A 13,304-nucleotide genomic window follows, 5' to 3' on the forward strand; every position below is an offset into this window, starting at 1 on the left:
GCTCAACTCAGAGATTGGAGCCCTAATGTCGGCTAAGGAAAAATCGCTCAACTCAGGGATTGGAGCCCTAATGTCGGGTAAAGGAAACGCTCAAACTCAGGGATTGGAGCCCTAATGTCGGCTAAAGGAAAATCGCTCAACTCAGGGATTGGAGCCCTAATGTTGGCGAAATGTGACTAGGGAATGGAGGCCCTATGTCTAAAAAGGTTCAACTCAGGGATTGGAGCCCTAATGTTGACTAAAGAAAAATCACTCAACTCAGGGATTGGAGCCCTAATGTTGGCGAAATGTGACTAGGGAATGGAGGCCCTATGTCTAAAAAGGTTCAACTCAGGGATTGGAGCCCTAATGTTGGTAAAAGGTGACTAGGGAATGGAGGGCCTATGTCTAAAAATCTCAACTTAGGGACTGGAGCCCTAATATTGGTAAAGGCGACTAGGGAATGGAGGCCCTATGTCTAAAAAGGTTTAACTCAGGGATTGGAGCCCTAATGTTGGTAAAAGGCGACTAGGGAATGGAGGTCCTATGTCTAAAAATCTCAACTCAGGGATTGGAGCCCTAATGTTGGCAAAATGCGACTAGGGAACGAAGGCCCTATGTCTAAACTCTCAACTGAAATATTGGAGCCCTAATGTTGGCAAAATGCGACTAGGGAACGAAGGCCCTATGTCTAAAATCTCAACTCAGGAATTGGAGCCCTAATGTTGGCAAAAAGGTAAAAGATTGATTTTGGGGCTTCTAAACTACCTTTTTTTATTTTCTTCTTATCTATTTTCTTTCAATTCATTTTTTAGTAAAAAAAATGCAGGAAAGAATTTGGAGGAGACTTCCCTTTTGGGTTGATTATTGTTGCTAAGCTATTTCTAGCGCTTGCACATTTCTTTTTCCATTTTGGTTACACCTGCTTCTTGCACTGTTGCTTTGGATTGCACCTGTTTCAATTTTCAAACAAAGAACAATTGTTAGTTTGAAACGGTGGTCGGTTTTGTGGTCTTCATCGTTTTTGATCACTTGATCTCGGCCCAATTCTTTTGGCGAGAACCTCTACCGCTTGCTGGCTTTTCTTAAAGATTGGTCTCTCTCCTAAAACTGAGGAACTCAACTTTTCAAAATTTATCATGACGGCTCAACCGTATAGGGCTTTGGCCCTTTCATTTTAATTTGCTTTTAGGGGCTTTTGACTTTGAATTTCTTTTCATTTTCAATAACTCTGATTTCAGAGCATCGGCTATCATGGCCAGTTGGGATCGACTTGATGCACCCACTGAGGCTGGGTACTTTTCTTTGGACTTGGCTTTTATTAAACAAAACCCTGTAAAACCAATCTAGCCACCTTTTCTTTGTATTAGTTTCGGAACAGAGTTAGACCGAAAGGGATTCAAGGAAAAGTAAAGAAAGGACAAGAAAAAATGAATTTAAGGAGAAGCGTCCCTTTTGGGGGAAAGAAGGACTTATTTGGGGTGCATGCAGACTTCAATAGACATGGCATGCTTCTTGGACTGGATACCCGATATGCACAACTATCCAACTCATTGTGAACCACATCTCGAAATCGAGAAACCTGGCCAGGACTCTTTCAGTGGTGGGGGGTGTCTTCTTTTCGATCGACGGCGCCCTTTGCAGGTTTTCGCCAATCGACCTTTCTCATTTTTCTTCTCACCATCGCCTGATAGTACTCTTTACGAGTTTTCACTAACCAGGCTCTCTCATTTTCAATTTTTCTGCTCACCGTGGCCTTATGGTGCCCGTGTGGGTTTTCACCAATAAGACTCTCTCATTTTATTTCTCTCATTTTTATTGCATCGGATCTAAGTAGTTGTATTCTCTGATCCTTGAACATTCTCACCGATTGATCGGAAGGACTTGAAAGGATTTGGGTAAAAATGATTTGGATCGAATTACAACTTTGGAACCATTCAAGCGGGATTATCGCAGGACCATTACAACATCTGCCCTAGTTTCACTTTTGAGGGAATTTGGATTTTTATTTTGGTGTGACTGAACCGCATAGAGAGGCTGCCTACGTATCCTTTCGGAATCAAGTCGAGCGTAGTTCAGGAAAACATCTTCTTTTTTTTTTCAATAACACTTTCAAGTTCCAAAGAGGGAAATCAAAGAAGAGTAACCGGCACAAAAGGGTTTGCAAAGGGTAGATAATGTTTGGGTAGCGAGAATAAAAAAGCCTTCGTCCTCCCAGTCGGACAATGTTGTTGTTACAGAAAGACTAAACACAGTACCTTTTGACTGCATCCGCATTTACAGCTGCTTCAGGATCATTTCCTTCGATATCGTCCAGATACAATGCTCCTCTCGGCAATATCTTTCTGATGACTGATGGACCCTTCCAATTAGGAGCGAATTTTCCTTTTGCTTCCTGGTGATGGGGAAGAATACGCCTTAAAACGAGTTGCCCCACTTCAAAATTTCTAGGTCGCACTTTCTTGTTATAGGCACGAGCCATTCTTTGTTGGTACAACTGCCCGTGGCAGACCGCAGCCATTCGTTTTTCATCGATCAAGGTTAATTGTTCCAGACGGGTTTTAACCCACTCACTGTCTTCAATTTCGGCTTCAACAATGATTCAGAGAGAGGGGATTTCGACCTCGGCGGGTATTACGGCTTCCGTGCCATAAACCAAAAGATACGGGGTGGCTCCAATTGATGTGCGCACAGTAGTGCGATATCCCAACAATGCAAACGACAGCTTTTCATGCCACTACCTGGAACTTTGAATCATCTTTCTCAAAATCTTTTTGATGTTTTTGTTTGCTACTTCAACGGCACCATTTCCTTTAGGCCGATAAGGAGTAGAGTTCCGGTGCATTATCTTGAATTGCTCACATATCTCCCCCATCAAATGACTATTCAAGTTTGCAGCATTGTCTGTGATAATAGTTGTAGGAATGCCAAAACGGCAGATAAGATTGGAGTGCACAAAATCTACCACAGCTTTATTGGTGACAGACTTGAGAGTGATTGCTTCAACCCATTTTGTAAAGTAGTCAATGGCAACTAGTATGAATCTGTGTCCATTTGAAGCTTTTGGCTCGATTGGCCCAATGACGTCCATGCCCCAGGCGACAAATGGCCATTCCGAACGAAACTAAAACAGTCATTTTCCATGGTCATCCAGTAATAACCCGCTCGAAGGATTTTCTTTGCTAAAACGTACCCGTTCATGTGGGGCCCGCATACTCCCGCGTGTACCTCATGCATGATTCTTCCAGCCTCTTCTGTGTCAACACATCTTAACAAATTGAGGTCCGGAGTTCTCTTGTATAAGACATCCCCACTCAAAAAGAAACCACTTGCGTGCCACCTAATGGTTCTCTTTTGGTCTCCACTGGCTTGCTCGGGGTATTCTTGAGTTTTCAGAAACTTTTTGATGTCATGGTACCATGGTTGGGTATTTGGTGCTGCTTCAATTGTATTAAAATAACCATGCCTTTCCCGAATTTGAATTTCCAAGGTATCTACGTGAGCATTGCCTGGATACGGCAACATTGAGGCCAAAGTAGCAAGTGTGTCGGCTAATTCGTTGTGACAACGAGGAATGTACCTGAACTCTATTGACTTGAATCGCTTGCTGAGGTCTTCCACATGCTTCTTGTAAGGGATAAGCTTAACATCTCAGGTTTCTCATTCTCTTTGGGCTTGCCGGATAATCACATCTGAGTCTCCCATGATCAACAACTCTTCGACATTTTGGTCGATTGCCATGTTTATACCCATAATGCAAGCTTCATACTCGGCGGTGTTGTTTGTACAGAAGAAACGAAGCCGAGTTGTGGCTGGATAGTGCTGACCAGTGGGTGAGATCAAAATTGCCCCAATTCCAACACCTTTTGAGTTTATCGCCCCACAAAGAACATTTTCCAAGCATGAGTGTCTTCAGATATTGCCTCAACTGAATTTACTTCTTCATTTGGGAAGTAAGTTCTCAAAGGTTGGTACTCATCATCAATCAGGTTCTCAGCCAAATGATCCGCTAACGCCTGGGCTTTCATTGCCGTGCGAGTGACATAGACTATGTCAAACTCCGTGAGCAAGATCTGCCACTTTGCTAATCTCCCAGTAGGCATTGGTTTCTGAAATATATACTTTAAAGGATCCAACCTGGTTATGAGGTAGGTGGTGTAAGCTTGCAAATAATGCCGCAGCTTCTGAGCGACCCATGTCAAAGCACAGCAGGTTCTTTCCAACAAAGTGTACTTGGCTTCGTAACTAGTAAACTTCTTGCTCAGATAGTAAATGGCCTACTCCTTCTTTCCGGTCACGTCATGTTGCCCGAGGACACAGCCAAAAGAATTTTCCAAGACGGTCAGGTACAAGAACAGAGGCCTCCCTGGCTCAGGTGGGACCAAGACTGGCGGATTTGACAGATATTCCTTGATTTTATCAAAAGCTTCTTGACATTCAACTGTCCATTTGATTGCCGCATCTTTCTTTAACAACTTAAATATGGGTTCACACGTGGAGGTCAACTGAGCGATGAAATGACTGATGTAATTCAATCTTCCCAAAAAACTCATAACATCTTTCTTGGTTCTTGGAGGAGGCAAATCCCGAATAGACTTTATCTTTGTTGGATCTAACTCGATGCCCCTCCGATTGACTATGAATCCCAAGAGTTTGCCGGATGGTACTCCAAATGCACATTTGGCTAGGTTCAGCTTCAAATCATATTTGCGCAGCCGCCCAAAGAATTTTCTCAAGTCCCGAACGTGGTTGTCCTGGGTTTTGGATTTGATGATTACATCGTCCACATACACCTCTATCTCTTGGTGCATCATATCATGAAAAATGGCAGTCATGGCCCTCATGTAGGTTGCCCCGGCATTTTTCAGACCAAATAGCATGACTCTATAACAGTAAGTGCCCCAAGGTGTGGTAAAAGCTGTCTTTTCTGCATCTTCTTCATCCATCAACACCTGGTGGTATCCTGCGTAACAATCCACAAAAGACTGTATTTCATGTTTGGCGCAGTTATCAACAAGGATGTGGATGTTTGGCAAAGGGAAATTGTCCTTGGGGCTTGCTTTGTTCAGATCTCGGTAGTCAACGCACACCCGAATTTTCCCATCTTTCTTTGGCACAGGAACTATATTAGCCAGCCATGTGGTGTATCGGACCACTCGGATCACTCCAGCCTTTAATTGTTTTGTGACCTCTTCTTTAATCTTGTCACTGATATCAACTTTGAACTTCCTCTATTTTTGCTGGATAGGGGAATAATCGGGGTAGGTTGGCAACTTATGGACCACTAAATCGACACTTAATCCTGGCATGTCATCGTATGACCAAGCAAACACATCTTTGAATTCAAACAAAAGTTGGATCAATGTGTCCCTGGTTCTTTCATCTGTATGAATGATTATCTTGGTTTCTTTGACTTTTTTAGAGCTACCCAAATTAATTGGCTCGGTTTCATTTAAGTTTGGCTTAGGTTTATTCTCAAATTGTTCCAATTCTCGATTTATTTCCTTAAAAACCTCTTCTTCATCATATTCTGGTTCTTGGTTCATTATTTCGCAATTAGACAGCGTGTTTGGATCTGGGCATGAAGTCCGCAAGCATGTCATGTTATTTAAAGCCGCATTATTAGAACTGAAAGAAGAAATAAGAAAAAATAACAAAATCAAAAAGAATGAAGAGAGATGAACGATGAAATATTAATTTCATTTCATTGAATTTTGAAGATAACAGGGTTCACATTAGTATTTAAAAGACAGGAAACTAAAAGAAAAACATCCGAGTTACACCCTAAAATAACTCGTGATGTAGAAAAAGTGGCAGGACAGGTCTACCGGGACTCCCGCCTGATTGGGAATGGCGTAGCCTTCCAATTCTGCAGCTTGGCATTGGGTCCCATATATAGCACCTCAGCGGTGCTTGAACCCTCCCCTGACTGGACTATGTGGGTTTCATATAGTATCTTCCTCATTGCCCCACGAATCTCTTCAATCTCTTCGGCAGTAAAGGCCTCATCTTCTTCTTTCTTCTGGTATTTTGGCTTGACAAATGTTCTGTAAAGATGCAGAATCGGCTGAGGCAAAACCCAACCATCATTCTTTCTATCATTTGCCCATCTTATATCAGCTGGAGTCGGTCGGAAGCCTACCCCGAAGGATTTTTCAACGGTGGGCAGGGTGATAAGTTCAACTATCCCTTGCAATGATTTCCCAAGTCCCTTCCCCAGTTTGAAGCCATGTCGGATCATTTCTTTGGCCACCATGATTGATGCATTAGAAAGGAAGGGTTGGGGGCAAGGGTTTCCTTCTTTGTACTGGTCTGCAACCACACTTTCAAAAGCTTGATAAACTATGTGCTCACTCCCCTCTCTTGCTTCAAGACATGGGACTGATGGGTCCCGATAAATTGATTGTTCATCTTCTCCATGGACCACGATCTCTTGATCCTCATGCTCGAACTTCACCATCTGATGAAGAGTAGAGGGTACAGCCCCCGCTGCATGAATCCATGGCCTCCCCAAAAGAAAGTTGTATGATGTGTCCATGTCTAGAACCTAGAAGGTTACTTCAAAGTCTACTGGGCCGATGGTCAGAATTAGATCGATCTCTCCAATTGTGTCCCTTTTGATGCCATCGAAGGCACGTATGCAAACATTGTTGGGTCGGATTATTTCGGTCCCGATTTCCATGCGTTGTAGAGTTGAAAGTGGGCAAATGTCTACTCCAGAGCCTCCGTCCAACATAACCCTTTTCACGTAGTGCCCTTTGCATTTGACTGTTAGGTGCAGGGCTTTGTTATGTGCGGCCCCTTCTGAGGGCAAATCATTTTTGCTGAAAGTGATCTGGTTGATTGCGAAAAATCTTTCTGCCATTCTCTCCAACTGCTCTACAGAAGTGTCAACAAGCACATATGCTTCGTTAAGGGTCTTGATCAATACCTTCTGATGTTCGGCGGAGTTCATCAACAAAGCCAACAAGGAGACTTGTTCAGGAAATTTTCGAAGCTGGTCAATCACCTCATAATCTGCCATTTTCATGTTTTGAAAGAAAGCCTTCGGCACTCACGGGCTTCTTATGTGGGAAGCGCTTTCTAGTAGCGTTGTTCACCTCTTCCAAATTGGAATACTTTTCAACAGGGTTATTTTCTTGAACTTCTCCTGGGATTTCTTTGCCCTTATAGGTCACCACCGTTTTGTTGTAGTTCCAGGGCACAGCAGTAGGATCTTTCATGGGCTTCTGTGGCGCGCGTCCAATAACCACGGGCTCATTCAGCCTCGATGGCTTAATTGGCCCCCGCATCACATAAACCCCCTTGGGCACATACATCTGGGTTGTTCTGTTCAGCTCGAATCTCCTGGGAGGACTCAACGTCATCTGCTTTTCTTTACGACCTTGAGGGATGTAGAGAACAACATCTTTGGGAGGCGTTGCCCCGGTCTCAACTTCAATTTTCTTCTCTGACTTTGGAGGGGTGGTTTCTTTCTTTTTCTCCACTTTATCTTGCTTCGAGGCAGCTTTTGGTTTCTTTTCTTTGTCAGCAATGGCAATGATGGCCTTCAATGCTGGGTCAAATTCCTTATCCTTACAAATCATTCCAATTACCGGTCTGTTGTTGTGGGCTGGCCGTGGGTTGTTGGTCACATTGGGAACATCTTCATCCCTTAGCACTATCTTTCTTTGTTCTATCAAGTTCTCCACGGCTCTCTTTAGAGTCCAGCAATCATCCGTGTCATGCCCTTTTGCCCCCGAGTGATAAGCGCATCGGGTACCGGCTTTGTAAGCGGATGATGCTGGGTTTTGTCTGGTTTGAGGAACAGGCTGTAACAGACCCATTTGAACAAGCTTTGGTAACAGGATGGAGTAGGTTTCGCCAATTGGTGTGAAATTTGGCCTCTTGGGCGGTTCATGAGGGTGGAAATTATTTTGTGGAGGACGGGGGTTGTAGTGGGTTTAGTAAGGAGGTTGGTTTCTAGGAAATGGAGCTTAATTTCTGTTGGCTTGTTGTTGTGGCCGGACATAAGGCTGAGCATTCATGACCGAGTATGGCTGAGGAGTATAGGCCAAATCTTGGTGAGGGTAATAGTGTTGCGGGGTCCTTTATGAGAAAAGGGATCTGGGAGTACAGTTTCTCCTTGCACCCGACACTGCCATGAATGTTTCTTCCCTTTTCTTTCCCTTTGCTATTCCTCCAGACCCATCCTGAATGGCTTGGGAGGTAGCTCTGATAGCGGATTGGCTTAGAATTCGACCCGTTTTTAGCCCATTTTCAACCATTTCGCCAATCTTGATAGCTTCAGCGAACGGTTTACCCATTGCGGATATCATATTCTGGAAGTAATCAGCTTCCTGAGCTTGAAGGAAAACTGTGACCATTTCAACCTCATCCATCGGAGGCTTTACCCTGGATGCCTGCTCACGCCATTTAACTGCGTACTCTCGGAAGCTTTCTGAGGATTTCTTTTTCAAGTTTGTTAATGAGTTCCTATCTGAAGCAATATCAATGTTGTATTGGAACTGCCTGACAAAATCTCTAGCAAGATCATCCCAGATGTACCGACGGGATATATCCTGGTCCATGTACCACTCAGATGCGATGCCCACCAGACTTTCTCCGAAATAGGCCATGAGTAGTTCTTCCTTTCCATCGGCTCCTCGCAGCTGATTGCAATATCTCTTGAGATGGGTAATAGGATCACCATGCCCATCGTATTTCTCAAATTTTGGGGTTTTGAATCCCAATGGTAGGTGCACATGAGGGAACATGCATAAGTCGGCATAGGATACACTTTTCTGTCCGCTCAAGCCCTGTATGCTTTTGAGACTTTGTTCCATACTCCTCATTTTCCTCACAATCTCTTCTTGCTCAGGAGTTTTGGTGGTCTTTTCTTGCCCCGCAGTGAATTCAAATTGGGGTGGTTGAGGGTAAGTATAAGTAGGAAACTGAGGAGGTTCCACTGGGAAAGATGGTGCTTGAAATATGAAGGAAGATGAATCAAAGTTAGGCCTAGGTAAAGCAGGTTGTGCCGTAGCTGAACAAGGTGGCGCGGTGAATATGTTTGAAGCCGCACTTGAAGCTAACACCTGGGGGCGAGACCCAGAAGGTGTTCCAGCAAAGTGGGCTGAAATGGTAGGATATCCCAGTAGGGTATTTGGATAGCTTATGGGGATGTTGGAGGTCCCACTTGCCCTGGGAAAAAGCTCAGGGAATCCAGGGATCGCACTTGGCGGTTCTTTTCCATTGGCCCAGGTGTCCCACATTTCCATCATACGGAGACGCAGAATTCTATTTTCCTCAGTCGTTGTTGATTCAGAAGTTTGGATGGCCGAGATCGGACTATCCTCTGGAATGGGAACTGTTGGCAGAGGAATTTCCGAAGATATTTCAACACTTCCTTTTGACCTTGTGAAGTATGAATGTGAAGTCAGACTACCACAAAACCAACCACCTTACTATAGAAACCTTTACAATAGTAGACAACAAACCAGTTAGTTTGAAGCAATTAACACATAGGAAATCGCACGTTGGGGTGTGATGCACCTATACAGTTAAATGTGTTTCTACATGTTTCGCAACGGCTGCATGTTTCATCCCGGCTCTGCTTATTTTCCCTTTTTCTTTTTTTTTTTCTTTTTTTTGGCTTTTGTACTTCTCCTCTTATTCCCATTTTCCACTCTTTTCTTCCCTCTCTTCCATTGCCTTTTTTTTCATTTTTCTTTTGGTTTTTTCTTTGGGCTCTCTTTTTCGCATCCCTCTCTTATTTGAGTTATTTATAAAAAATTGTGACCGAATCCGATGAGGATTGCCTACATATCACGACGCCGCGTGAATCAGATCATTACGTAGTTCAAGAAAAACAAGTGCAAAAATAAAGAAACAATTTTTGGGAATTTTCAAATTTTCATTAATAAAACTCCTAAACTTTCTATTACAAAAAACTTCAAACTACTCATTTTCTTGGAATTTTAAAACTACCAACAGACTCAATAAGTGAAAAATCATGAATACATCAATGCTTCGACTCTTGGGGCCCGTGGGACATCATTCGGTCTCACGGGCCTACGTGCAAGATCCCCTTGAAGCCGCTTCAAATCACTCATTATCTGGCGGACAAATGTCACTACAGCAGCGAAGAAAGTGGTCTGAGTCATATCCTCACATGCGTGGCATTTCATGACGATGTAGTCGGTAATGGCTCTAACCCTCTCTCGGACAATACCCTTTTCCTGAAGTAAACGCCTGATTTGCTGACTCCGGGCTTCCAACACTTGAGTGTCATGATGATTTTGATTCCGCAATTGTTGCATATCTTCGTCCATTTGGGCCATCAAAGCATAACAATGTTCCCTATCAGCTTTATAATTCCGGGCCTGTTTGTCCGCCTCATTTTCAAGGGTGATTAGCTTTCTCTTTAAATTGACGATTGTCCCCTCATATTTTCTTTTCATTTATCACACAAACTCTGCCCGCCCTTCTGCATTCTCTGCCAATTGTGCTCGTACTTTTTCTAGACTAGCCTCGGATTTTTCTAGGTCATCTTGACACTCAAGTACTTTCCTTCTCAGACCGCTTATAAGCCTTTCATCTGCCCGGCTTCTTTCCGGGTTTCTAGCAGCTATTCTCATTTTATGGATTTGAGCTTTGAGAGCTTCGTTTTCCTGAGTTAGCTTTTTCTTTTCCCCTTCATCTGCGGCAGCTTGGATACTATGGCCAAATTTGAGGTCCCTGATTTGTCCCTCTAATTTACCTATCTTAGCCCTATAGCTTTCTTCTTTTGCCAACCAGCCCTACTGCTCCTGCGAGTCGTCAGTGAATTGTTGGACATGAGGTCTCTTAGTAGGTCTCTCGGGCTCTCGAGGAATTTGAAATCTTTTGTCAAACCAAACCATATAATTGGGGTCCACCTCACCTCTAGCTAGATCTCCCACCATAGTCTTGGGTTCGAGAAATCTGCACTCATTCCAAACTTGGTGAACTCTTCCTTCTGGAAATACAGCCTTTGGGCCCAATTCGACAACATGTATACTCAAATCTTTGTCATGGGGGACGGTTTGAAATCTTCCTAGTTGGCACAAAACCCTATGAGGAGCATATGGCCGAATGCTCCGGATGCCCATTAGGAGAAAGTAGCACACTTTAGCTGGCATGTATATGACTTCGGTGGCAGAGAGCCATCCAAACGTCCACTCAATTTTATCCGAAGTTAAAGAACTCAAGTGGGCAAACCAAGCTTCGGTACCCTCTAGAAATTCAACCCCCGCCACTCGGCTTTCAAATTCTTCGATACAATCCAAACCGGTCATGCCGTAGTTCATATACCCGACAGGGTGGCAGAGATGTTCCAGTATCCATAGTTGTAGTAGTAAGTTGCAGCCCTGGAAGAATTTTTCCCCTTCTCGACAGATGGTCAAAGCTCGGTAAATCTCAGATAAGATGAGGGGAACTAATGTGCCATTAGCTTTCTTGATTGCGACATCCATCATTCCCACGAGGCCCATTTCTATGTTGCCGTCTTTCTGCGGACATATTACAACACCCAAGAATGCTACTATAAAAACCAAACCCCGTCTTGCCTCCCATTTATCTTTATTTCCGGCATGGGTCAGACCAGTATTCGGTGCGTCGAAACCTTGGGGATTGCCATAGCGTTGGTACAGGAACTGGAAAGTGCAAAACCCTCCAAATAAATTCTCATCTTGAATATCCCGGCTAATACTCAACATATCCAGAAACTTGTGAGGAGATACTGGTCTCGGTGATACCGGGTACCGACTTCTAAAGTTTCCGCTAAGGCCGGCGTAACCCGCAAGTTCCTCTAGTGTGGGTGTGAGCTCAAAATCAGAAAAGCGAAACACATTGAGAGTCGGATCCCAAAAAGGTATCAGGGCTTCAATCACGTCCAATCTTGGCTTGATGTTAAAAAGTCCGACAAGACCACCCAAAACTTTTATCACAGTTCCTCGGCTACCTTTCCCTAGGTCATTCCACCACATGTGGAGCTGTAAGGGGATCTCCTCAAGAGCTGCGAAGGGTTCGTTTTCATCTGGTTCATCCTGCACATTTATTAGGGTGATTTAATTTAAAAGGTTATAACTCATTTGGACTCAAGAAAAGGTTATCAAAATTTCATAAAAATCTGGCTTTGCAATACGGCCTTTTAGCACTTCGGGGAAGAAGATTTTAAGGCTGTGTTTGCTAAACGGCCAAAACCCAAAAAAAAATGACTACTAAAAATGGTTGTTCTTACAAAAACGGCCTTCCGGCGCCCTTTTGGGGACATTCAACTATTTTAGACAAGAATGCCATCACCTTCTTATTTACAATAAAAAAAAGAAATTTTGTTCTTTTGGGCTACTTTTACAAAAATGAAGTTGGACCCTCCTTAATGAAAGAAATGCTTCTAAAAAATGACATATTTTTGAATTTTGAATTTTCTTTCCACTTTTGAAAGAATGGAATTTTTTTTATTTTTTTTTGGATATTTGGAAGAAATTAAAAGAAAATATTTTTTGTATATATATATATATGTATTTTTTATTTTATTTTTTAAAAACAATTAGGGTCTAAAGAAGCGAGTAATGGAAAATATTTTTGGATTTTTTTTGAAAATTATGGTTAAAAAAAAACTTTTCTAGAGAGGAAGTAAAGGAAAATATTTTTTGATTTTTTTTTTTTGAAAATTATGAGCCGGAACCGATGAGGTTTGCCTACGTATCTCACACCCGGTGAGAATCAGACCCGCGTAGTTCGCTAGTTTTGACAGAACATGGCAGTTGAAAAATTTGGCTCATTTGGAGATTTCGAAATTTTCTAAATACCTACCTCTCACTCCTATATTATTATTATTTATTTATTTATTTTTTCTTATTTTGATTTTTTTTTTGATTTTCTTCCTCTGTTCTAGAAAGCCGGTCAACATGCAAGCTGAAACAAACAAATGCGCAAGTAGCACGTAAGATGCATCAGGATGGTCTTTTTCATTTGGGTACACCTGTCCTAGACAGACCCAACCCCTGTGTTGAGTCTCCAAGGTCAAATGCACATGATGCAAACAAACGTTCCTACTAGGGATCCGGCATGAGGCTTGTTATACTAGGTTTAAAAACCTGGGTTTATTGTTCTAGACCTGGCTTACCCGAGCGGACAGCTCGAGCCGAGGGGCAGCGTACCGGGAATACAGAAGCTTCACCGGCTTTGCAACTTGTCCGAACCTCGTTCTAAAATTGGGATAAGACTCTAACAGAAAAGAAGTCACACGAAGTGCACACTTCCCAGATGATTTAGAAGACTCAGAGAGAGGAGGGTTTCGTAGCAATTTATATATAGTACAAACA

This window comes from Nicotiana sylvestris, chromosome 8 (genome assembly GCF_000393655.2).
Source record: "Nicotiana sylvestris chromosome 8, ASM39365v2, whole genome shotgun sequence".
Classification (NCBI taxonomy): Eukaryota; Viridiplantae; Streptophyta; class Magnoliopsida; order Solanales; family Solanaceae; genus Nicotiana; species Nicotiana sylvestris.